General features: G+C 44.1%; 1 long non-coding RNA gene and 1 other non-coding gene across 2 annotated transcripts; both read left to right on the top strand.

Moving 5' to 3' along the window:
* Window positions 1–161: 161 nt before the first annotated feature.
* Window positions 162–26,394, top strand: LOC123836902 (uncharacterized). Its single transcript, XR_010413526.1, has 4 exons — window positions 162–286; window positions 10,082–11,619; window positions 16,559–16,645; window positions 26,262–26,394. It is a non-coding gene; the product is annotated as an uncharacterized LOC123836902 (long non-coding RNA).
* LOC123837971 (U4 spliceosomal RNA) lies at window positions 20,495–20,632 on the top strand. Its single transcript, XR_006789332.1, has one exon. It is a non-coding gene; the product is annotated as a U4 spliceosomal RNA (small nuclear RNA).
* Window positions 26,395–26,595: the final 201 nt, after the last annotated feature.

Here is a 26,595-nt window from a genome sequence, read left to right on the forward strand (position 1 = left end):
TATACAAAGCAATTGAATTTTGTGTATCAATTTTGTATCCTTAGTTCCAAAAGGGTTTTTAGTCAGTTCTACATAGATGATCAAGTCATCTATGAACAAAGACAGCTTTATGTCTTTCTTTCCCAATCTGTGTAACTTTTCTTTCCTTATTGCATTAGCAAGGACCTCCAGTTCAAGGAGCTGGATATCTACCAGACCACCCTGAACACCCACGAAATCAGCCTGAGATGTAAGAAGATAGATCTGGATCTGTACAAACAGAATATCGCAGGCGGTTGGTTTCGAGGTATGAAGCGGAGACCCGTGATTCTGTGGGCATGTATCTGAAGATAAATGGAAGGGGGAGGGAGCCGTGGGGATCCTACACCTCCATGAGCAATAGCCCCCCGCACTGGGGACAGGGCACAGACTTGCAGACCAGTAGTGGCAGGGAAAGGACTCTAGGGCAGCCCCCCATACTGAAACCTGGAATGGCTGGGGGGAGGGGGGCTGGCGGTTTTAAAAGCACAAAGAGCAGAGACGTGCCCCCATGCCCTGACCTGGAGGCGAGGACTGGGAGTACTGCTGAAGGGTGTACAACCCAGGACACTGCAGGTTATAGCAGCACAGACAGAAATGGAGATAGTGCGGCCTAGAAAGCTCACTGAAGAACAGACTGTGATCTCTCTGCTCTGAGGCAGAGGGTTGGAAACAATCTCTTCTGCTCTGACTCTCAGAAGAGATGTGGAAAGCTGCCAGGGAAAGCCACCAGAGAACAAAAGCCCCCCAGAAAAACAGTTTTCACTGAACCCACCCCCCCACACACAGGGGGCAGGGCAACTCTGCCCAAACAGGGTTGCCTTAGTAACAGCAAGGCAGGCATCTCCCCCAGAAGACAGGCTAGGAGAACAAGAGGCCAACAACCTTAATGTCCCTATAATATAGGTACATCTTGCTTGGGTTGTGGTCAATAATTTGGACTCTGTACATTCCCTCAACCACCCCTCAACAGAATGACTAGGAGGAGGAACCCCCCAAATAGGAAAGACTCAGAGACTGTGACTTCTACCACAGATTTACAAATGGATACAGATATAACCAAGATGTCAGAAATGGAATTCAGGGTAGCAGTTGCAAAGGCAATAGCTAGAATGGAGAAATTGATTAATGGCAACATAGAGTCTCTAAGGGCAGAAATGAAAGCTGAACTGGCAGAACTTAAAAATGCTATCAATGAGATCCAATCTAATCTAGATAATCTAACAGCTAGGGTAAGCGAGGCAGAAGAACAAATTAGTGATATAGAAGACCAATTGATAGAAAAGAAGGATAAAGAGGAGGCCAGGGAGAAACAACTCAAAATCCATGAAAACAGAATCGGAGAAGTAAGTGACACCATGAAACGTTCCAATGTCAGAATTATTGGGATCCCTGAGGCAGTGGAGAGAGAGAGAGGACTAGAAGATATACTTGAGCAAATGGTAGCTGAGCACTTCCCTAAGCTGGGGAATGAAACAAACATTCATGTCCTACGGGCAGAGAGGAACCCTCCCAAGATCAAGGAAAACAGGCCAATGCACAAATCTTAGAACCAAGGAAACCATCTTAAGGGCATTTAGGGGGAAGAGATTCCTTACCTACAGAGGGAGGAACATCGGAATAACGTGAGACCTGGCAAGCCAGAAAGGGCTGGCAAGGCATATTCAGGGTACTAAATGAGAAGAACATGCAGCCAAGAATATTTTATCCAACAAGGCTGTCATTTAGAATGGATGGAGAGATGCAGAGCTTCCAAGACTGGCAGAAACTGAAAGAATATGTGACCACTAAGCTGGCCCTGCAAGAAATATTAAGGGGGGTTCTATAAAAGGAGAAAGACCCCAAGAGTGATATAAAACAGAAATTTACAGAGACAATCTATAGAAACAAGGTCTTCACAGGCAACATGATGACAATAAATTCATATCTTTCAATAATCACTCTCAACATGAACAGCCTAAATGCTCCCATAAAATGGCACAGGGTTGCAGACTGGATAAAAAGACAGGACCCATCCATATGCTGTCTACAAGAGACTCATTTTGAACCTAAAGATACATCCAGAGTGAAAGTGAAGGGATGGAGAGCCATCTTCCATGCCAATGGATCTCAAAAGAAAGCTGGGGTAGCAATTCTTCTATCAGGCAAATTAGATTTTAAGCTAAAGACTCTAGTTAGAGACACAGAAGGACACTATATCATTCTTAAAGAGTCTATCCAACAAGAAAATCTAACAGTTGTAAATATCTATGCCCCCAACATGGGAGCAGCCATCTACATAAGCCAACTGTTAACCAAAATGACGAGTCATACTAATAATAATATGTTAATTGTAGGAGACCTCAATACTCCACTCTCAGCAATAGACAGATCATCTAAGCAGAAAATCAACAAAGAAACAAGAGCTTTGAATGACACACTGGACCAGATGGACCTCACAGATATATACAGAACATTCCACCCTAAAACAACAGAATACTTATTCTTCTTGAGCGCACGTGGAACTTTCTCCAGAATACATAATGGGTCACAAATCATGTCTCAACTGATACCAAAAGATTGAAATTATTCCCTTCATATTCTCAGACCATAATGCTTTAAAACTGGAACTCAATCACAAGAAAAAATTTGGGAGACATTCAAACATTTGGAAGCTACAGACCACTCTGCTCAAGAATGTTTGGGTCAACCAGGAAATCAAAGAAGAACTTAAACAGTTCATGGCAACCAATGAGAATGAAAACACATCCGTCCAAAACCTATAGGATACTGCAAAGGTGGTCCTAAGGGGGGAAATTCATAGCCATCCAAGCCTCACTCGAAAAAATAGAAAAATCCTGAATTCATCAACTAACTTTACACGTTAAAGAACTAGAGACAAAGCAACAAACGATGCCTAAGCCACACATTAGAAGAGAAATAATTAAGATTAGAGCAGAGATCACTGAATTAGATACCAGAAACACAGTAGATCAGATCAATGAAACTAAAAGCTGGTTCTTTGAAAGAATTAATAAGATCGATAAACCACTGGGCAAACTTATCCAAAAGAAAAGAGAAAGGACCCAAATTAATAAAATTATGAATGAAAGGGGAGAGATCCTGACTAACACCAAGGAAATAGAAACAATTATTAGAAATTATTATTGGCAACTATATGCCAATAAGTTAAGCAACTTGGAAGAAATGGATGCCTTCCTGGAAACCTATAAACTGCCAAGACTGAAACAGGGAGAAATTGACAACCTGAATAGGCCAATAACCAGTAACGAGATTGAAGCAGTGATCAAAAACCTCCCAAAAAAACAAGAGTCCAGTGCCTGATGGATTTCCTGGGGAATTCTACCATTCAAAGAAGAAATAATACCTATTGTCCTGAAGGTCTTTCAAAAAATAGATACAGAAGGAAAGTTTCCAGACTCATTCTATGAGGCCATCAAAAAGGAGAATTTCAGACTGATATCCCTGATGAATATGAATTCCAAAATTCTCAACAAAATCCTAACTAATAGGATCCAACAATACATTAAAAGGATCATCCACCACGACCGAGTGGGATTTATCCCTGGGATGCAAGTGTGGTTCAACATTCTCAAATCAATCAATGTGATAGAACACATTAATAAGAGGAGGGAGAAGAACCATATGGTCCTCTCAATTGATGCAGAAAAAGCATTTGACAAAATATAGCATCCTTTCCTGATTAAAACTCTTCAGAGTATAGGGATAGAGGGAACATTCCTCAAGCTCATACAATCCATCTACGAAAAAGCCACAGAGAATACCATTCTCAATGGGGAAAAGCTGAGAGCCTTTCCCTTAAGATCAGGAACACGTCAAGGATGCCCACTCTCGCCACTATTGTTCAATATAGTACTAGAAGTCCTAGCAACAGCAATCAGACAACAAAAAGAAATAAAAGGTATTCAAATTGGCAAAGAAGAAGTCAAACTCTCTCTTTTCGCAGACGACATGATACTTTATGTGGAAAACCCAAAAGACTCCATCCCCAAATTACTAGAACTCATCCAGCAATTCAGCAATGTGGCAGGATACAAAATCAATGCACAGAAATCAGTTGCTTTCTTATACACTAACAATGCAACTGTAGAAAGAGAAATTAGAGCAACGATTCCATTTACAATAGCACCAAAAACCATAAGATACCTCAGAATAAACCTAACCAAAGAGATAAAGGATCTATACTCTAGGAACTACAGAACACTCATGAAAGAAATTGAAGAAAACACAAAAAGATGGAAAAATATTCCATGCTCATGGATCGGAAGAATAAACATTGTTAAAATGTCCATGCTACCCAGAGTAATCTATACCTTTAACGCCATCCCAATCAAAATTCCAATGACATTTTTCAAAGTGCTGGAACAAACAATGCTAAAATTTGTATGGCATCAGAAGACCCCGAATCGCCAAGGAAATGTTGAAAAAGAAAAACAAAGCTGGGGGCATCTCATTGTCTTATTTCAAGCTATATTACAAAGCAGTGATCACCAAGACAACATGGTACTGGCACAAAAACAGACATATAGACCATTGGAACAGAATAGAGAACCCAGATACAGACCCTCAACTCTATGGTCAAATAATCTTTGACAAAGCAGGAAAAAATATGCGATGGAAAAAATACAGTCTCTTCAATAAATGGTGCTGGGAAAATTGGACAGCTATATACAGAAGAATGAAACTCAACCCTTCTCTAACACCATACACAAAGAGAAATTCAAAATGGATGAAAGACCTCAATGTGAGACAGGAGTCCACCAAAATCCTAGAGGAGAACATAGGCAGTAACCTGTTTGATATCGGCCACAGCAACTTCTTTCAAGATACATCTCCAAAGGCTAGTGAAACAAAAGCAAAAGTGAACTTTTGGGACTTGATCAAGATAAAAAGCTTCTGCACAGCAAGGGAAACAGTCAACAAAACAAAGAGGCAACCCAGAGAATGGGAAAAGATATTTGCAAATGACACTACAGACAAAGGGCTGATATCCAAGATCTATAAAGAACTTCTCAAACTCAACACCCAAAAAACAAATAATGAAGTCAAAAAATGGGCAGAAGACATGAACAGACACTTCTCCAAAGAAGACATACAAATGGCTAACAGACATGAAAAAAATGTTCCTCATCATTAGCCATCAGGGAAATTCAAATCAAAACCACATTGAGATACTACCTTACACCAGTTAGAATGGCAAAAATGGACAAGGCAAGAAAGAACAAATGTTGGAGAGGTTGTGGAGAAAGGGGAACCCTCTTACACTGTTGTTGGGAATGCAAGTTGGTACAGCCACTTTGGAAAACAGTGTGGAGGTTCCTCAAAAAATTAAAAATAGAGCTACCCTATGACCCAGCAATTGCACTCCTGGGTATTTACCCCAAAGACACAGATGTAGTGAAAAGAAGGGCCATATGCTCCCCAACGTTCATAGCAGCAATGTCTGCCATAGCCAAATTGTGGAAAGAGCCGAGATGCCCTTCAACAGATGAATGGATAAAGAAGATGTGGTCCATATATACAATGGAATATTACTCAGCCATCAGAAAGGATGAATACCCAACTTTTACATCAACATGGATGGGAGTGGAGGAGATTATGCTAAGTGAAATAAATCAAGCAGAGAAATTCAATTATCATATGGTTTCACTTATTTATGGAACATAAGGAATAGCATGGAGGACATTGGAGAAGGAAGGAAAAAATGAAGGGGGGGAAATGGGAGGGAGAGACGAACCATGAGAGACTCTGGACTCAGAGAAACAAACTGAGGGTTTTAGAGGGGAGGGGCGTGGGGGATGGGTGATCCCAGTGATGGGTATTAAGGAGGGCACATACTACATGGAGCACTGGGTGTTATATGAAAACAATGAATCATGAATCACTACATCAAAAACCAATGATGTATTGTATGGTGACTAACATAACATAATAAAATAAAATTAAATAAAATAAAATAAAATAAAATATGAGGTTGTGATTGCAAAAAAAAAGATGTGGTACATTTATGCAATGGTATATTATTCAGCTGTAAAAAAGAATGAGATCTTGACATTTGCAATGACATGATGGAACTAGAGAGTATAATGCTAAGTGAAATAAGTCAGAGAAAGTCAAATAGCATATGATTTCACTCACATATGGAATTTCAGAAACAAAACAAATGAGAAAAGAAAAGAGAAGGAGGGAGAGAGAGAGAACCAAGAAACAGACTCTTTTTTTAATTATGTCCAGTTAGCCACAGTATAGTACATAATTAGTTTTTGATGTAGTGTTCAACGATTCATTAGTTAAGTATAACATCCAGTGTTCATCACAGCACATGCTGTCCTCAATACCTGTCACCCTGTTACCCCCTCCTCCCAACCTCCTTCCCTCTGAATCCCTCAAATTGTTTCCCGGGGTCCATAGTCTCTCATGGTTCATCTCCCTCTCTGATTTCTCCACATTTGGATTTCCCTCCCTTCCCCTATGGTCCTCTGTGCTATTGCTTATGTTCCACATATGAGTGAAATCATATGATAATTGTCTTTCTCTGCTTGACTTACTTCACTTAACATAATCTCCTCCAGTTCTATCCATGTCGATGCAAATGGTGGGTATTCATCCTTTCTGATGGCTGAGTAATATTCCATTGTATATATGGACCACGTCTTCTTTATCCATTCATCTGTTGAAGGGCATCTAGGCTCCTTCCAACTTAGGCTATTGTGGACATTGCTGCTATGAATATTGGGGTGCATGTGCCCCTTTTTGTCACTACTTGAATTTAAATAAAATCTTGAATGAAAAAAAATAAAGTGGGTTTCTTGCAGACAAAGTATAGTTGGGTCGTGTTTTTGATCCACTTTGGCAATCTTTGTTATTATTTATTTATTTATTTATTTATTTATTTATTTATTTATTTATTTCTGTGTTTGTTTGTTTGGCAATCTCTTTTAGTTGATGCATTTAGATCATTGACATGGACCTGTGATTTTGATGAAGCCCTGGCAGGTCTCAATAGCAAATAGTCCTTGGATATGTTTTAATTGTAGATAAGGCAACTAATGCATTTAGTACATAGCAAATGCTCAATAAACATGAGGCATCATTGTTGGGATTATGATTTTTACTTGTCAGCTTCAAAATTTACCCCTTGGGTGTGTTCTTCGTGGTGCCTTTAGTGGGACTAAAGAAATTGCTGTTTATTACCCTGTCTTGTTCTATTCATATATTGTCACTTCTAACACTCTGTTTCAAATTACATCAAAGTAAGCATTCATTTAGCTGACAACCTATCACAGGGCATCTTTCCATGTAAAATGAACCAATTTATAGTCATTGCTGACAGCTGGTTTTTGAAGGAAAGGCCATTTTCCTTAGTTGATTGTGAAGAACAGTGATTAATTCAGCTCATCAGACTGCAGCAGCAAATGCTAAAAAGGACCTCATTGTGTGAAGCGCCGCTCCCCCCCCCCAAGTCTCTTAAAACCTACATTTCCAAATTTGGCAGAATTTCCTGAGCCTAGGCTGGACTTCAGAAGTCACTTTGTCCACCCTCCCACCTCCTACACTACTTTTAAAGATTTCTAAATAAAAATAGGCCCTGTTTTTCCTTGGCAATGGGCCATCAGGAGAGGCGAATTTGGCAGCATCCATATTTTAGGATTCCGTAGACTTAAGAGAGGGGGCCCTGACTCAAAAAGTGACTTGCCAGTGCCTGAAAGGGGACAAAGTCTGATGCTACAGTTACAAGAAATGTTTAAGGAGAAATGCCAAGCGGTGAGATTGGTTTTTCCCTCCTCTTTCCATCTAGCGGGAGAGGAGATACACAGTAAGATGGAGTGGAGACAGAAATGTGTCACTCTGACACCCAAAGGACTTTTGCTAAAGGAGGCATCACCTTAGAAGAAACACATTCTGTGCTTCTCCTGATGGTCTCCTGTGAGGAGAATTTTGAAGATCATATTCAAAGCGACCTCCAGGACCTCGCTGTGGAGCCAGGAATCTTGAGGAGAACTGTAGGGGCAGAAAAGCCCAGGAGAATGTAGGGAAAGGAAAGAGAGTGAAAGAGCAGCAAGAGAAGGGACCTCCAAACACAAATCCTTGTGGAATGGATGCCAACTAGATGGGATAAGACACAGAGTGAACTGCATTCTGGGCTCTGTGATCAGCTGATCCTGAGGGCATTTTCTCTCTCCAAGCAGCCAGACCTGCTCACTGGACCAGACATCAGCATTGTGGACCCCCCTGCTTCCCTCTGCAGATTCAGCCTGGACTGAAGCATCTAAACCAATCTGCAGAGCAGGGACCACAAGCGAGGGACAGGTGGGTTGTCGGAGGGTGACCTCGAGTGTGCCCTGCAGTTCTTTCCGCAGCTGGTCACGCAAGTCCCGGGTCACGGAAGGCCGGCTCCTGCTCGCTGTGGACCCAGGCATTGGGCCTCAGTGTTGAGAAAATGCTTGCATTCAAGCCTGTGTTGTCCGTCAGGGAGGGACAGTGAAAATATAGACACCTGACTCCCTCCACGGTGGCCCAGAGAAGAATTTAGGAAGTGAACTTGCTTCCCATCATTCATTTGCTTCTCATACTGTTCACTGAAGGAGGGAAGAGTTCCACTGTCTTGGGAGGCATATTAAATTCATGTGGGTGGAACGTGGATGTTCCAAACAGCTGCCCTTTTTGCAAACCTGGTCCAAAAGTCGACTTTAAGTTTTGGGCCGCCTGTGGTAAGAGGGCGAGATTTAAGGCAGATCTGTTCTCCTTTATGAAGCAGCGGCGTCCCCGTGTTCCATGGGGCACATCTGCACATCCATGAGCGTTGCAGAGGGTCAGATTTCCGGAACAGTTGGCAAGAATGGTGCTCTGTATTTCCCAGAGAACACACATTGCTCTGAAAGGAAGAAATAGTTGGTTTTCCTCCAACTGCCTAGCCAGGAAGAAGCAAGAAGCCGTATCGCAAATGCAGCCGCAGTCTGCTCTGCCGTCTCCTAGGCAGAGAGAGTAGGACCCTTCCTCAGAACGGGGGAGAAACTCACAGGGCTACCCTGGCCCCGGTCATTCTGCAGCATCATTGCCTCGAGGAACCACAGGCTCCCCACAGAAGACGGCATCACGGGGGCAGGGACATGCTCTGCCCTGAGGATTTGTGCCCAGGAGTGCAGATCTAGCTGAGCAGGGTCAAAGGGGACCGCATTCTGCAACACGGAGAACAAAACATCTTCCTATTACTGCTGAATTCAACGTGCTGGGAATGAGCAGGGTCACACCTTTTTCTTGGTTTGGCAAGACATTTTAAAAAATGCTAATGTGGGGCCCCTGGGTGGCTCAGTCGTTAAGCGTCTGCCTTTGGCTCCGGTCATGATCCCAGCATTGGGGGATTGAGCCCCCGGGCTCCCTGCTCAGTGGGGAGTCTGCTTCTCGCTCCCCCTGTTCTTGTGAGCTCTCTCTCTCCCTCTCCAATAAATTTTAAAAATTTTTTAAAAATCAAATAAATAAAAATTTAAAAAATTTCAGAAAATGCTAATGTGAATGGAAGTCATTTTCCAAAACCCATGGGTGAGGCAGATGTCAGTAACTCATTGTCGTGTTGTTATTTACAGGACTGTTTGTTGCCTCTAGGGTCCCGGTGCTTGCTAAGTAGCTCAAAGTCGTTCAGGAACCCGGCCCAGTACTACACAAAAAGCACTATCCTGCAGTTTACCCAGTGAGTGTGTGAGAGTTGAGCCTTGAATCATTCGCTTGATAGATTTTTTTTTTCTTTCCTTTGGAAACAGGAAGAAGACTTTCTCCCTAAGCTTCAGGCCATAGGGCTCGTGCAGGAAGTCCCTTTCCTTTCCTTACGCAGGACACAAAGGTGCATACATGTTCCCAGAACGCTGCAAACAGAGTTCTGCTTTTAGCAGCTGCTGGCTGGGTCCCCGGATCACCTTCCTCCTCCCCGGGCTGCACCCAATGTAAACCATCACCTCTCGGGGTTTGTTCTTTTTTACACAGGCTGCTTTGTAAGTGGGAGACACAATCCACAAGACTTTTTAATATTTGTACTTATTTATTTCAGACAGAGAGAGAGAGTGAGTGAGAGAGAGAGAGAGAACGAGTGGGGAGAAGCAGAAGGAGAAGCAGACTCCCCGCTGAGCGAGGAGCCCCACGCGAGACTCGATCCCAGGACCCTGAGATCATGACCTGAGCGGAAGGCAGACGCGTAACCGACTGAGCCACCCGGGCGCCCCTCCACCACACTTCATACTAAATCTCCACAGGAACCCAGTGGGTCAGTGTGCGTTCGCACGCACACGTGTACATAACACAAACCGACCCAGAAAGATAGCGACCTAGCTGATTCATAAAGATTCTTAGCAGCCGTGCGGTCAGCATCGTAAGGCTTCAGTCCCTTACCCCGACGGTCCGAAATGGCTTCCTTATGCCCGGAGCTAGCGCAGGGCCGGGCATGGAGAGCTTCCAGGGTAAGTCACAGCACAGCGGTGCCCTGCTCCTTTTGGAGACCGGGTGGGCTCCCTAAAATGTCTTCCTAAGCCCTGGCCCTAGCCAGGACCCCTGTGATTGCTCAGCAGGCCAGCCAGTGAAAGGCTCCCGGCCGCAGCGGAGGGTGGGTTCCTCCACCGGTGACCCTTCCTGCACCTTCAGCGTCTCTGCTTGCGGAGCTCCGAGGCCAGGAGAGAAGCCACCAGGAGTTGTTTTTGGATGTGGCCAGCCTAGTTTCCCACTGAGTGTCTGCTAGAAGAGCATCTTAGAAGTGTCTTAAGAACTCTGCTCTCATAGCTGCGGTTCACTGGAGTGTGGACACTGTTTTAAAGTAAGAAAGTCGCGGTGGGGCTCTGTCTGGGGGCCCCCTCCAGCCATCTGACTCCCAGCAGCCCCACCAGCCGTAGGATTCAAATCACCTCCTCCTCTATCTTCCCCATTCTCTTCCTCCCTTTATGAGTCTTTTTTCTCTTAGGAGTACTCTCTAAACACCTCAGCCAAGTTTTCAGGGTGTTTTCGATTTTCTATTTTTTTAAAAATTAAGCTTTCTTAATTAAGCGTAACGTGCATACAGAAAACCACACATGCCCTGAGGGTTCAGTTCAAAGAATGTTCACAAAGCAAGCAGACGAGTGTAGCAAGCACTCAGATGAGGAAACAGAATATGAGCAGCATCCCAGAAACCGCCTCTGTGTCCCTTCCAGTCACTCCACTCCCACAAGAGTAACCCTCAAATGACCTCTGTTACTGTACATTGATTTTGCTTAGTTTTCAGATTGACTGAAATGTACTCATGCAACAGAATCTCTGTGGGACTCACGTATGTCGAGTGCGGAATTGCTGAAGAGGACTCAAATTTGTGGTTTTCTCTGAAAGAACCCTCAAAGAATACCCAGCGCAAAGGACTTTTACAACCAGCGTTGAGTGTGGATGAGAGATCTGAGGGCCTCTGACCTTGTGAGCTGAGCGGAGCTCGAGGTGGAAGGTGAAGAGCTACCCAGTCCCTGCTCTGCTCTGAGATGTGCTCCCAGGACAGTCCCAACTTCTGCTCTCTCTTAATCCCTGGTTCGGTGATTGGAATGATGACAGATTAAATATCAGTTGTTTGCTTAGGTGAGTTTACATATCAAGCTATGTGTACCTCATTGAAAGGCTGCTCACCTGAGATTTGGATTCAGAGTAAAGTGGCTCGATGGAGAATCTAATTCCAAGAGATGTAGGGTCAGAAGCAATCAACCAGTGAATTAACCAACAGGCATTTCTAAATGCCTCTTGTACTTTTCATTCACACATCTCTGTCCACAGGCTCTGAACTAATTCCTTCATTTTTTAAATATGTGAATGGGATTACTGTATCATGGAGATAAGGTGCAAGCCATTATTTTATATAGCATTGTTTTTAAAAAAGATTTTATTTATTTATCAAAGAGAGAGTGCACAAGCAGGGGGAGCAGCAGGCAGAGGGAGGAGCAGGCTCTCTGATGAGCAAGGAGCCCCATGTGGGGCTCCATCCCAGGACCCTGGGATCATGACCTGAGCCAAAGGCAGATGCTTAACCAACTGAACCATCCAGGCATCCCTATAGCATTGTTTTATACACAACTAAGAAATAGAAAATGCCAGAGATGGATTGTCTAACAGGAGACCTCCCGTAAAACTGGGACATCAAAGTCATTCTCTATGTAAGAGTAAAGAGAAATAACTCTGCCACGCAGAAAAGTCACTGAGGAAACAAGCCTGCCTCCATCTGGGGACATGAGGGAGAGAGAAAAATAAAACTTCCGTGAGGGTTTGGACCACAAAACAGTATTCAGATCAGTTGGTGGATTGAATTCACACCAGCAAGCCTAGGATTCATTTTAAAGTAACCTCTGCTTGGTAGTGCCCCGGGTTCTGACAGAAGCAAGTGCAGGTATTCTCCGGAAGACATCAGACTTCCACTGCGGTAACTGCAGTTATAAGATGCCATCCATTGTTAAGATGCTTCAGATTTCAGAGATCTTAGAATGTGAATCCCTAACATATGGTAATAGCATGTACTTCTTGGATTTGTGGTAGAGATCCAGGTGGAAACAGATACACTGTCTAGTACATAAAAAGTTCAGTAAATTGTAGTCACCACAGAGTAGAGTGTTCAGTCTCTCTGGATTTAGGAATAGCTAACCTGGAGAAAACCTGTACCTCTGGCCAGAGAGCAAAGTAAATGTAGCAGCGGAGAAGCCTGGAATGGTGAGGGAAGGTTTCATGGACAAGAGAGGTCTTGAGACTTGTTGTGAAAGATTGAACAAGTCAAGGGGAGAGAATATTCCAGGCTGTAGAAACAGTTGAGCAAAGGTTTGGAGGTGGATACGAATGAGGCATGCGAAGGAGAAGGAAGGAGATAGGCTGCAAGAGATGAGCCCAGTGGGTCCAGCTGTGAGAAAGAATGCACTAGGGCATCTTGAGCTGTGATGTGATTCAGTAAGTGTGCTTTAGTGAGCTTCATTAGGACAGTGTGCGGGATGACTGGACTGGACAAGCCGTCTAGGAGACAACTGCACTGATCCACCCAAGTGCACATAGAGAGCCCCTCGGCCAACAGGGTGGCTATAGGATGGAGAGGAGAAAGAGTGCCTAAGAATGACAGGAGAAAGGTGAGCAGGATTTCAGTCCATTGGTTTTATAAATGAAAGAGATGAGTACAAGGGAGGAGCTAACAATGAAGAGCCTTCCCCTTCTTCCAGCATGGACCTGACCTCAAGGAGCACGAGGCTACTCGATGACAAGCCCCCTGGGGAGTGTCTCGGGTCTGCTTTTCCTGTGTCTTGGACTACCTGAGTCCTTTTCTGCTCATGGTCCTACTCTCTACTTCCCCAGCCCCCCAGTGAATTAATTTATAACCCTCTTCATTTTCTCCAACTCCCCAAAGTCAGCTTGAACCTCACTCACCCAGATCACACCTTGGTTGAGTTTTTGACAAAAATGGCACAGGAGCCCCCAACAGAGGACTGGTTCCCTTTCTCTTTCCTTTCCCTTTCAGCCTCTCCACCGCTTCTCTCCTTTCTGGGATGGTTTGTACCAATGGGAATTGGCAGGGGACCGCCCCCCGACAAAAACAACTGAAAGCACAGGTCTCCCACTGGTGTACCAGCACAGTCACCACCCCCACAAAGAACAGAGAGTGTTTTGAATGCTTCTAGAACCTTCCAAACTCATCCTCATTACCCATACAAATAATCCACCACGATACAAACAATCCAATGGAAAGTAATAGGAAACTGAACAGAAGGAAGCTGACAGGGGCGTCTGGGTGGCTCAGTCATTAAGCGTCTGCATGACCTTCGGCTCAGGTCATGGTCCCAGGGTCCGGTGATCAAGTCCCGCATCGGACTCCCTGCTCAGTGGGAAGCCTGCTTCTCCCTCTCCCACTCCCCCTGCTTGTGTTCCCTCTCTTGCTGTGTCTCTCTCTGTCAAATAAATAAATAAAATCTTAAAAAATAATAATAATAATAAAAAGAAGGAAGCTGACAGGTCAATATATCAAAAAAAAAAAGACACAACCTCATCATAATTGAAAAAATAAATGTCTGTTATTCCCAAGTGTTGGCGAAAATAAGGCAGATGGAACTTGTAAAAATGGGAGTGCACATTATGCAAAATTTTGGGGGGGGATCTGTCACTTTCTACTGAAGATGAAGATGGATATGTGGTAGGATCCAGTAATTCATCTATATGCAAGGAGGCACAGGAAAGAATCTGTGCAAAATGTTTCCAAGAGCAACAAAGTGGCAACAAGCTAACCTCCCTCAGCAGGGGAATGAATCAGCTAGACTGTAGTCAATACAGCAGTGGAAAGGAGTGAATTAGGTCTGGGCCAGCTTCACCAGTATAACATTGAAAGGGAAAATAAAGAGCGAAAAGATAAACGATAGGTTATCCTTTATGTACATGCAAAAACGCTCAAAACGGCAGTAGGTGTTTATGGATACAAGCAATATGCTGCACAAAGTACAAAGTCAGACCTTGGACCAAGGCCCGCTGCCAGCCGCACAATGTGGCCACAGCATGTGGGTGTCGGGGGGGCGCCGATATGATCCCAGGGTGGGAGCTCTTGCTGTATCTGTCATGATTTACCTATTTAAAGAGAGAGATATCTGCAATTACACGTAAAATGATCACGTATTTGTTTTTTTAGTGATCAGTATATAGATGTCTGTTATGTTATCTTCTGTGTGTTTGAAAGGTTTCATAATTTTCGAAGAAAATGAAACAATGGAGAATTGCAAAGAAATATATCAAAGTGTTCATAGGAATAAATTACAATGTTCACAGTTGCTTGTGTCAACAGGAGAGGGTTGTGATTCTTTTCTCCCCTTGATGTTCCAAGTTTTGTGACTATAGCATATTTACAAGAAAAAAAAACCACAGATGATTATTTTAATTTCTTTAAAAAGTGATTATATGGGAAAGAAAAAATGCAGAGAAATCGGTGGTAAAGTTCTTGAGGACCACCCCTTTGTGTCATTCTCTTAGCAAATAGGGGCCCCTTTGTAAAGGTGCGATTAACAAAATCCGCGGGGGAGGGCATTAGTGGGTTCTCTGAAAGGGCTCACGTCATACAAAGACCACAGTGTTGCTAATTCTGACACCAATATTTCCGCAGGGCTAAATTGATGGAATCTTTCTGAATGTGTTATTTATGGTCCCAAATGAAAAAGATCTTGTTCATCAGCCAGACTCCAGCCTGGAAAGGGACAGACAGATGTGTATTCAGGTTCTTATTGCCCAATTTAAGACCAGTATCTTCATGGTAACCCAAATTAATTCAGCACACATTTTGCTGAGTTAGATCCTGGGCCTGCAGGAGAGGGCGCATCCAATCCACAGCTGCATAGATTGGCCCAGTCTAGCTGCTGGGGTCATTACTCCATTTGAAATGTAAATAAAGTTCCTCAAACCCCTGTTTCACCAATGCTGGGAAAACCAGCATCCTTCTCATATTTGCAGGGAAGTGGGGGCGTTTTAAGATTCCTCCCAGTCACTTCTACCTTCTTGTTCTGGAACCCTCTCTCTCCAAATTATTGATTGTCTCATTGTGTTGTTCCTCCTGAACTTGCAGCGTCCCCACTGGAGGATCCATCTCCCCTCAAGGTTTGAGGAAATGGGGAATGTGTGGGCGGGTCATACAGGAGGCTAGTGACTACCCCACAAAACCTCCCCCAAATGACTATATATTGCTGATAATCAAAATCCTGGTTATTACAAGTCCTTCTGCTCTCTTTTCCCTCTTGAAACTTCTCCCTGGTTCTTCTTCAAAGCAGAACCTTGTGCACTTCTTTGTGTTTTTACTCCTCTCTGTCTACCTTTTAAATTTTTTTTCCTGGTCTAGGGTCTCCTGGCTTTTCACTCTTGGGCTACCCTGAAGACATTTATTAAACGGAAACTTTTGTTCATGTTGTCTCTCTGCCATCCTTCTTGGCTGGGCCCCAAGGGCTATTTTTTTTTTTTTTTCCACAACAAAACGATACCTGAAAGGGTATGTCAAAAAGGAATTCTCTATGCTAAGTGAAATTCTGCCACAGAAGTTGTCACCATCCCGTCCCACAGTGCTGCCAACTGGCCTCACCTTTTAATAATATCATTTGGGAACCAAAAAATATCCAGAACAAAATTGACCCATATTGTGCTAAGTGTGAAATAAGTGACAAAGCGGTAAGTTTTGCAGGCATTGGTGGGGCATGGGGGAGAAATATAGGCATTCTATGACCTATAAGAAATTACTTAAATTATCGAGGGTGCCTGGATGGCTCAGTCGGTTAAGCTGGCTGCCTTCAGCTCAGGTCATGATCCCGGGGTCCTGAGACTGAGCCCCTCATCAGGCTCCCTGCTCAGTGCAGAGCCTGCTTCTTGGTCTCCCCTTGCTCCTCCGCCCTGCTCATGTTCTCTCTCTCTCTGTCAAATAAATAAATAAAATCTTTTAAAAAATAAAAAAATAATAAATTATCGAAATGTTGGACACAGAGGCAAAATTTTCAATAACTACATCTCTGAAACTGGCTTTTTGTCTCCTCAGGCTGATTCCACAGGCTGGGGCAGTTTCCACTTGTCTAGAAGACACGGAGGCCCAGAGTAATCAGTTGCTTCTGGAGGCGAGCGGTGGGTGAGTCTCAACGCTGCTTCTGTCTGATTGCCAAGGACAGAGGGAGGGCTGTATTTTCTTGCCTGAAGATGGGAGTAAAAGAATATTCAAAACAGGAAAAACCCTGGCGTCCTTGTCCAGCTGAGCAGGGAGCTGATTTCTGAAGGAGGAGCTCGCACAAGAAGCACCTGTGTTGTCCATGGCCTCCTTTATAAAAAAAAAAAAAAGGTTGAAAAGCCGTAACTGGAAGACGCAGAGGCCTTCCCACAGGGCCGAGGCAGCCTGAAGTCTGTTTTGGAAGAGATCCAGCTGTGAGCAAACGTTGCCTAGCATGGTGCTTGGTCCGCAGCAATTACTCAGTCTGTTGAGAGAAACAAGGATAACCCAACTCAGGAATCTAAGGCATAAATTATGATATATTTGATTACAGCTCTGAGCTCCAGATTTCCTTGGGCTTCATCAGGGCTGAGACGACACGTGGCTCCCACGTGAACCTAGAGGCATCCCCTGGGCTGCATCAGAGAGTCCCTGTTCCCTCCTAGAGCCCTGACCTGAGCTGAGACCATTCTCAAGGAGTCAGGATGAGAGGGTGCCATGGCTTTGGCTGAGGACGAGTGAACTCCCAGGGCCTGTGGGAGGAAGGGGACATGCGCGTGATCGTTGCACCGAGGGTGGCCAGGGCTGGAGCTTCCTTGCTCTGTTTCTCTCCATGCATTTGTCTCATTATGACAATAAACTAGTTTTTCCTCAATCTCCTCTCCACTCATAGGTTCAGGACAACCCTGGGGTGGCTGTAGCCAGGGTCCGGTGGGGAACAAGGGACCACTTCTAGGAATGCGGGTCTTCTCATCTTTGAAATACTCTCTTGGAAGCAGTTAAAAGTGCCGTGATACTTGGAAGAGGTGTCTTAAGAGAGGAAATAAATGAGGGTGGGGAGGAGAAAGTACTATCAAGTCCTCATAATTTGGTCCTCCCAATAACTCCAAGACCCAGTACGGAAATGGATCCTTGTACGGCAGCCTTCCCTCCAAATGGGAGCAGTGGGGGGCTGTTGCTTTCCAGCTGGGTTGGACACCATTCCAAGCACTAATTACCCAGTATAAGAAAGTGTAGTGCTTGAGGAGAGAACATTTATTCAAGGACACAGAATATCTTTTTTTAAAAAGATTTATTTATCTATTGGTGCCGGAGAGGCAGAGTGCGAGGGAGAGAGAATCTCAAGCGGACTAGGAGCTTGATCTCACGACTCTGAGATCATGACCTGAGCCGAAACCAAGAGTCAGCCGTTTAACTGACTGAGCCACCCAGGTGCCCCAAGGACACAGAATTCTTATCTAATTTTACTTTTCAGAACTCTGCAGTGGTGCATTTCCACTGCCTGCTTTTCTACTGTGGCCACCACTTTAGCTCTTATTTACATCCTTTTCTCATAAAACAAGCTGAAGCGGATGTGGGGCTTGAAAGAATTAATCATTTGGCATCAGGCACGGCATTTTACGGCAAAGGTGCCATTCCCCATAGGTCTGCCACTGGCACAACTGTAATTGGACAAAATCCCTGCCACTGTGCACTGACTCCTTCCTGTGAGTTGTCTGCATCCATTTCATGTCTGCTGACCCCTGAAGGAGACAGGGAGAGCAGGAAAATAACCATTGATGCATACCGTGGGAATAAGATGTGTGTTCCTGCATCCCAGTTGAACTCATAATTTTCTAGTCGATCTGCAATGAAATGTAACCTAAACCAAGCCTGCTATCAGAATTAACTAGATTGAAAGGGGGAGTATGACAGGGAAGATGACCCATTGGATCAGGAGAGCTTCTTATGACCTGCTTATGATGATAAGGGTATGTGTCATCCTCGAGTGACAGAGATGCCCCTTGAGTGGTATTGTATAAAACCACTAGTTAATGCGACGCGGGTGAATATCACTGCTCACATGCATGCAGACCTGCTGTCTCTTGACTACAAACTGGTTAAAAATCTCTTCTTTCATCCTTAACAGAGTGTTGAATTGAAATTTGCTTATTTTATGGACACTCCCCACATCTACTCTAGCAGAAGCCAGTGAATCACTGACCCAGGATTGGAAACAGAGCCCAGAGAGGTTGACTAGTCTTATCGTCATCCTGGGTACAGGTTTGCACTAAATAAAATATTTGCTGAGTGGAATATATACACTAATTATCCTAGAGATAACAAAATTTAGGAAATAAATTTTATTATGGAAAATTTCCAAAAATTTTCATAGATATTGACAAGAAAAATAGTATAGTATAATAAATCCCCATGTATCCAATAGCCAACCTAACAGTTGTCAACTCATGCCCAATCTTTTTTCATCTAGACATTCCCTCTGGGTTATTTTGAAGCAAATTTCATATATCACATTATTTTGTCCATACATATTTCAGTATGGCTCTCTAAAATAGTTAAACTCTCTAAAAAATAACTATACTATCAATATCCCACCTAAAATAATTAACATCCATCATTTAATATCATCAAATGCACAATGATTTAAAAATTTTGCTGTCTCATATATATATCTTTTTTATAGTTTGTTCAAATCAGGAGCCAAAGAAGTTCAAATCATTCCAATTAGTTGATGTGCCTCTTACATCTTTTCTAATCTGTACTTGCTCCTTTTCTTTTCTTGACCCCTTTGGAATATATTTGTGGAAGAAGCCAAATTACTCATCCTGTAGGACCTGGATTTTGCTAATTGCATGCACGTGGTGTCTTTCAGCCTGTGTCCCTGTCCTCGGGCTTTCTAGTAGTTAGATCTTGAGTTCTTTTGGGGGTGTTTTTTGTTTGTTGTTGTTTTGGGGGGTCCAGAATACTTCAGATAGTGTTGTGTATCTCAACTGGGAACCACGAATGCCTGGCTATTCATGCCTAGATTGTGATTAAAGATTGCAAAATGGTGATTTTCTAATTTTTAAATCATTTTTCCCTTCATTTCGCTTGCTGGGATGCTTCCACGAGAGAAACTTTTCCTCATCAACTATTTGATTATCTTAGCTACAGTTAATACAGGAAAGACCAGATAAATGCGTCATACTTTCCTGTTACTTATCAGTTTTTAAAATACTAAGTTGGTCTCCTAGTATAGGAATAACCAGCAAATTGGTGTAGTTTTGTTGCTGAAAGGACAGATTTGAACATAGACATGTGTTTCAGTCCATTATTGCTTTTGTTCTTACTGATGCCCAAAAGGTTACAGCTTCAGCAAGTGGCAGTCTTAGAGATACAGCTTTTTTTGTTTGTTTGTTTTAAAGATTTTATTTATTTATTTGACAGAGAAAGAGAGAGAGAGCACAAGCATGGTGAGGGTCAGAGGGAGAAGCAGACTCTCCACTGAACGGGAGCCTGATGCGGGGCTCAAGCCCAAGACTCCAGGATCATGACCTGAACTGAAGGCGGATGCTGAACCGACTGACCTATCCAGGCACCCCTAAAGATACAATTTTAGTGATGTCTTCCATCCGTGCAGTTGTGTAGATGTTACTTGTATTTTGGGGATGTAGCTGTGGTTCGTTAATTCTCACTGCTATATAAAATTGTCCATTGTATGAATATACCACAATCTATTTAACCAACTAACATTCAAACGGTTTCTACTTTTTTGCTGTTATAAATAACACTGCTGTGAACATCTTTTCTCCTAAAGCACATGAACAGGAGCCTCTAGAACATAGCTTTTTCAGGTCATGGCACACGCAGAAAATGATAGTCTGTGCACACATGTGGGTAAACTGAGGTGATATGGGGTTATCTGTAGGGGCTTGGTGAAAAAAATTCATTACATTTTTTGTATATTTTCTAATTACAATGCATAATTCTCTCTTCTGAATTTTTCCTTCTTTTAGCTTTGCGCAGTGGCAGTATCGTAGCCAATGAGGTTTATCCGAGGCGTGATTATTGCTAATTGAATTTTTCCTTCTTTTTACCCTTTCCCTATCCTCACTAATAACATTTTGACTCCCAGAATTTTTTTCTTTTATATTTTGTTTTATTTTTATAATTTTTTATTTAAATTCAATTTAATTAACATACAGTGTATTATTAGTTTCAGAGGTAGAATTTAGTGATTCATCAGTTGCATATGACACCCAGTGCTCATTCCATCAAGTGCCCTCCTTAATGCCCCTCACCCAGTTATGCCATCCCCCCACCCACCTCCCCTCCAGCAATCCTCAGTTTTTCCTAGAGTTAAGAGTCTCTTATGGTTTTTCTTCCTCTCTGTTTCTGTCTTACTTTATTTTTCCTTCCCTTCCACTATGTTCATCAGTTTTGTTTATTAAATTCCACATATGAGACAAATCATATGATATTTGTCTTTCTCTGATTTATTTCACTTAGCATAATACCCTTTAGTTCCATCCACGTCATTGCAAATGGCAAGATTTCATTCTTTTTGATGGCTGAGTAATATTCCGTGTTTTATATATATATATATATATATATATATATATATATATATATATATATATATACACCACATCTTTTCTTTATCCATTCATCTCTTGATGGACATCTGGGCTCTTTCCATATTTTAGCTATTGTTCAATTCCCAGAATTTCTGATTACAGGTGGGATGTTAGTACAAAGCATTCTAAGCCACTGTTTCTTAAAATGTAGCCTGTGAGCATCAAGTAACACTCCATTACATGCTCACTGGCTCACGGGAAAGGGACCGATGTAGACCTTGTTCATGCCAGTCGTAAGCCAAGTGGCATCAGTTTCAAGGATGAACAGAACTCTACAGTGGTGCGGGTGAAGGGACAGTGGAGAGAGGACTGGGTTACTGTACAACACAGGCTTCTGTAGCAGCTTATTCAGGTGGGGAGTGGCTATTGGCTTCAGTAAAACGACGTCATTTGCCCGCCATCTTAAATTAATGTTGACAATTAACTTCCTTGGTTTTGTACGTTTGTACTGAACTTATAGATTGGCTTTAGCTTTATAGCTATGTGACTATACTAAGAACATTATAATAAAGATAACAAAGTCCACATCCATTTAGGAATCCTTTTTTTTTTTTTTTCATTTAGAAGAAGAAGTTGATCATTCCTCAAGTTTGAGAGAAAGTGACCATAGTGGTCTACCCGGCAGCCATTACCTCTCTTTCTGCTTCCTAACAGAACCTTAAGTTTGTTTAGTATTCCACCCTCCCATGCAGCCACGTATTTAGGGAGGACAGGTACCTTTCCCACCCCAAGGTCCTGATGGGTCTGAGATAATCATGGGGACCCCATGTCCCTTGCCAGTGACTGGTTTAAACACAAGTGTGGGATGACGCAAGTTTGTCCAAGAAGACCCAAGGGATAATTTGGTGGGGGGCTTTCAGGAATGATTTCTTCACTCTTAGCAAAAGACAACAGGAAGAGAAAGCCCCTTTCCTCTTCCTGTGAAGGAGTCATGACCAGAAGTGTCCCTAGAAAGTGCTGCAGCCATCCGGTGAGCACATGGGGATAGTCAGCCCCAGGAGGAAGCCAGCATGCTGAGGGGGAGGGGCAGGAAGAGGAAAATGACCCAGGTCACAGTGACCCTCTAACACTATTGTGTCATGAGCCCTGTCTCCTGACTTCTTGTTTTAAGAGATGATGTTTTCAGGGCGCCTGGGTGGCTCAGTCATTAAGCATCTGCCTTCAGCTCAGGTCATGATCTCAGGGTCCTGGGATCGAGCCCCACATCGGGCTCCCTGCTCGGCAGGAAGCCTGCTTCTCGCTCTCCCACTCCCCCTGCTTGTGTTCCCTCTCTCGCTGTCTCTCTCTGTCAAATAAATAAATAAAATCTTTAAAAAAAAAGAGAGAGATGATGTTTTCCCTGCTGCCTATCCCTTGAGAGTGGGTTTCTGTGACCCATACCTGAAAGTGTCCTAACCAGTACGGGGGGCCTGAGGGCACCCCAGGAGGATGGGCTCCTGGGCTGTGGTCAATGGCTTTGCTGGCCCTCTATCCTCACCAGGCTGGGAGCATGGGCAGGCCTATTACCAAAGCGCCCGGCATAGGCTTAGTTGCCTAAGGTGTTCAATAAATAGCGGCAGGATGAGGGAATGAGTAATGGCTAGAGGAGAAGTGACCTAACTACGGGCCACCTAAGATGCGGGCACATGAGGCCTCTGCCACGTCCTCTTCGGCAGCAGAAGAGATGCTGAGGGTCTGAATTTCCTCGCGCTGCACCGTCCAAAGAGGCCACATCGAGGCATAAGTTACTAAACACTGGAAGCCAGCTGAGCAGAGGCCCGGCGCTGAATGGCAAGTAGTTGACACAATGAAGGGCAAATTAGAACGATTAATAAGAATGCAATCAGGAACTCTGCAGGAATAATGGGGAATAATAGATCATAAATGAAGTATGGGGTTGGCTCTATGGGTGTATTTCCAGCCCAGCAGGCAGCATGCTATATTCACACTTCACATCAATAATAGTCGGAGAAAATAGATGTGATTTTACAAAACAATAGACCTAACTAAGCAGGCATATTTGGAAGGAAGGAGGAAGCCACAGCTGACTAAAATAATTTGACACACTCCATTTCCAGCTGAAGGTTTCAGAACGAGGCGAAAACGAATTTTTATCATTTTCATGTTAACTCGGTAAAATTGGCTTTTATTCCTTCAGTTGGGTGAGAACTGTAATAGAAGGTGTTACAACTCTAAAGGTGTACATTTAGGGCTTATAAGTACTGCTTAATAAGTTTCAAAAAGCAGGAAGCAGGCAATTGCTATCAGAATTTTCTTTTTAGATAAAATACATAACAAGAATGTGTGAAGGCCGTAATTACAGGCCTACAGGCTTTGCAACTATACATAATTCTAGTAGGGCACAGAGAAAATAATCAGACACAGGGTCTTGGCCTTCCCGTGGGCTATGGCACGAAGCATGCCAAGAAGAAAACTCAAGCCCTTCCTCTTCGAAATAACTAGGTTCTTAAAAAATCAGTGATGTAAGCAAGTTTGTACAAGAAACATTACAAGATGTGCAGACAAGACTTGGGCAGGAAACCTGGATGAGATGGGCCCTGGAGCCCGGTAGAGAGCATTTGTCCCCATGCCCTGTCCTCTGTGAGGAGGCAGGGTCCTCCGTGCTGGGTTAGTGCAGCAGTGGATGACCTGAGGTAGAACACCACAGAATCCAGGGCCCTGGGAACTTGATGCTCGGAAATTGTACCCCGGAAACACTGATTTTGAGAGTTGCCTGGGGGTTGGAAAAAAATTACTTAACTCTGGTTAACAGAGAGCATCATGATTAAGAATCCAGGGTCTGGAGCCGTGAGCCTGAGACCGAGCCTGGCTCTGCCAATGACCAGCTGTGTGACTTTCGACAAGTTGCTTAAACTCTCTGTGCGTTGGTATCCCCGGGCCATGAGCTCATCTAAGAGCAGAGTTTAGGAAGCAGGTTCTGGAAGATACTGCAGATTTTAGCAGGCCCGGGAGCCAGTCGGCCTCAGCCTGGCCTTGCAGCCCTGGAGACACATGTGAAGTGAAGGAGCCAGAGGGGCTTGTGTGCTGAGAAGCTGCTCTCCCCAAACCAGTCTGCACCAAAGTTGAGGTGCCTGCCATTGGTGAAAGGCACCTTCTCTCAAGCTGTTTCATTTTTTTTCTTCTTTTTTTTTCTTTTGTTTTTTCCTTTAGTTGCCTAGTAAACATTTCTACGGGAAAATTCCAACCTTGCCTTGGATGAGCTAAGAGGAAAGGCAACGTGTCCACACCCAGGCCAGCCTAGCCAGGGAGGGCAGAGGGCCCCAGAGGACGGGCTTGTCCACGTGGCCAAAGCTGCAGCTCCAGATGGCACTGAGGAGTCTGGAGAGGAGCACTGAGGGAGGGGGACCCTGGGGGTGTTGACAGCATCCATGGCCTCTCTTCTTTCTCCAGCTCCTTTGGACTCACTGCTTTTTGTGCACAGTCAGCACTTATCACGGGGATGCGTTGGCCCGACTCCTTGATACAGTGCCCCAAAGCCAAAGCCTATCCCTATTCATTTGAGCATCCCCAGTGCCTGTGGGCTCTTTAGTTTATAACAAATGTTTCTTGCATGAACGTAAATGGTGTGACCCTGAGTGGGGGAGGGGCTGCATGAGCAAAAGAACCGTCACTCCCTTCCTCCCAACTGGGAACCCCAACAAACTGAGGAGAAAGGCGTCTGGGGGGAAGACAGATGCCATAGAGTAACCTTCCTGGGGAGCGGATCGGCGCACAGCCTCTGGGAGACCTTAGCAGGGCAGATTAGAGGTATTAGCTTTTAATGACTATTATTTTGGAAAAGTTGAAACAATGTTGTCCAATATATGTTCCTAATGCGTTTGAGTCAGAAGATGGTGAAGAGGGGGTGAGTTTGGCAGAATTTCGGGCTGGGAAGAGAGGTTAGGGGCCGGCAGGGGACCACGAGCACCTGCGGGTCTCTCCACAAGATGGCGCTCACCTCTTTTCTTCATTCCCCTCCCTGAGAAACTTGGCATTTTTAAATTGCTGCAGAGCAGTGAGGATGAGGGCTTATGTTTCCCAGGTCTGCTTTCCCACACCATCTTATCACCTGTTCCATAACTTTTTTTTGACACTCACATGTTTTATTTCCCAGGGAACCTGGGACATCACCCGGGTTGCCACGTAGATACTGAAGTTGTCTTCTGAAAGCACAGTGCTGTTCCATCACACACGGAGCCTGGACCCTTAGTTAGCTTAAGCACAGGTGTTTGTAGGTGCTGACAAGGGTGACTGGTTAGAGAGACGAGCTTTATTGGATACTGTGGCCTCTGCTGGTGGGACACTCATTACTCTCCAGTGCTGCCAACATGACCTCTCACACTGACCTGGTCTCAGGAAACATGCCTGTTTTTCCTGCTCAAGAGTGTCCATTTACGAGAGAAAGATCCTTGGTCTCTGGACGTCATGGGAGGAGTTTTTAAAAATGCAGACTGAACAACCTTAGCATAACCAATGAAGAGAATCCTTTTACTACCTCTTAAACTGTTATACCCCCCCCTTTGGATATAAGGGGGTGCACGGATAGAATTGTTTCGCTATCCGAGAGAACGTGTATCATCAGGTTTCTTCCCTTCATACGGTTTTTCAAACCCCCCCAGAGAGAACCGTGTCCAGGCATTTCATAGAACAATGAGACAAATACTAAAGATGCTACTCAGACCTCGAGAGAGCTCTAGAATCTTCAGGTCAACCCCGGTTTTCACTGGTTCTGAGAAAATGTGGACCATCCTTGCTTACCTCATGCTGCAGGGCAGGCGTGGTGGTGCTGGGGGTGGATGTCATACTGGACTGAGCAATCTTTTTTTTTTTTTTTAAGATTTTATTTATTTATTTGAAAGAGAGAGAATGAGAGAGAGCACATGAGAGGGGGGAGGGTCAGAGGGAGAAGCAGACTCCCTGCCGAGCAGGGAGCCCGACGCGGGACTCGATCCCGGGACTCCAGGATCATGACCTGAGCCAAAGGCAGTCGCTTAACCAACTGAGCCACCCAGGCGCCCTGGACTGAGCAATCTTACTCCAGACCAATGCTACAGGGAAAATAATTCCCAGTTTGAAAACATTCAAAACAGTGTGCGCGTAGGCAGTTTTCCCAAATGTCACCAACTAATGATAATAATCTGTCATGTTTCTGCGCCCCCTTACAGTAAATGTGCCTACACACCTCGATTAATCCTCTAGCAACCCCACCAAGTGGCCAGCAGGCGGATTGCCGTGCCCACTGCGGACAGGAGGCAATGAAGAGTCCGGAATGCCAAGTGAATTGTACAAGGTCACAGGACAGGTGAGCCTCAGAATTGGAATAAAAACCTATATTGCCTGAATCCTGGCCCCCGCTTTTCTTTACTTGCTCTGCTATTTCTGGGTGCCAGGCGCTGTTCTAGATGTGAGGACCACAGCAGCAAACCACATCGACAAAATCTCTTGCTTTCGTTTATATCCGGGGAAGGGGGGTGGGGCGTGAACACACAGACCAGTGAT

Source organism: Mirounga angustirostris, unplaced genomic scaffold (genome assembly GCF_029215605.1).
Source record: "Mirounga angustirostris isolate CCGP_5_RB_7025 unplaced genomic scaffold, mMirAng1.0.hap1 SCAF_8, whole genome shotgun sequence".
NCBI lineage: Eukaryota > Metazoa > Chordata > Mammalia > Carnivora > Phocidae > Mirounga > Mirounga angustirostris.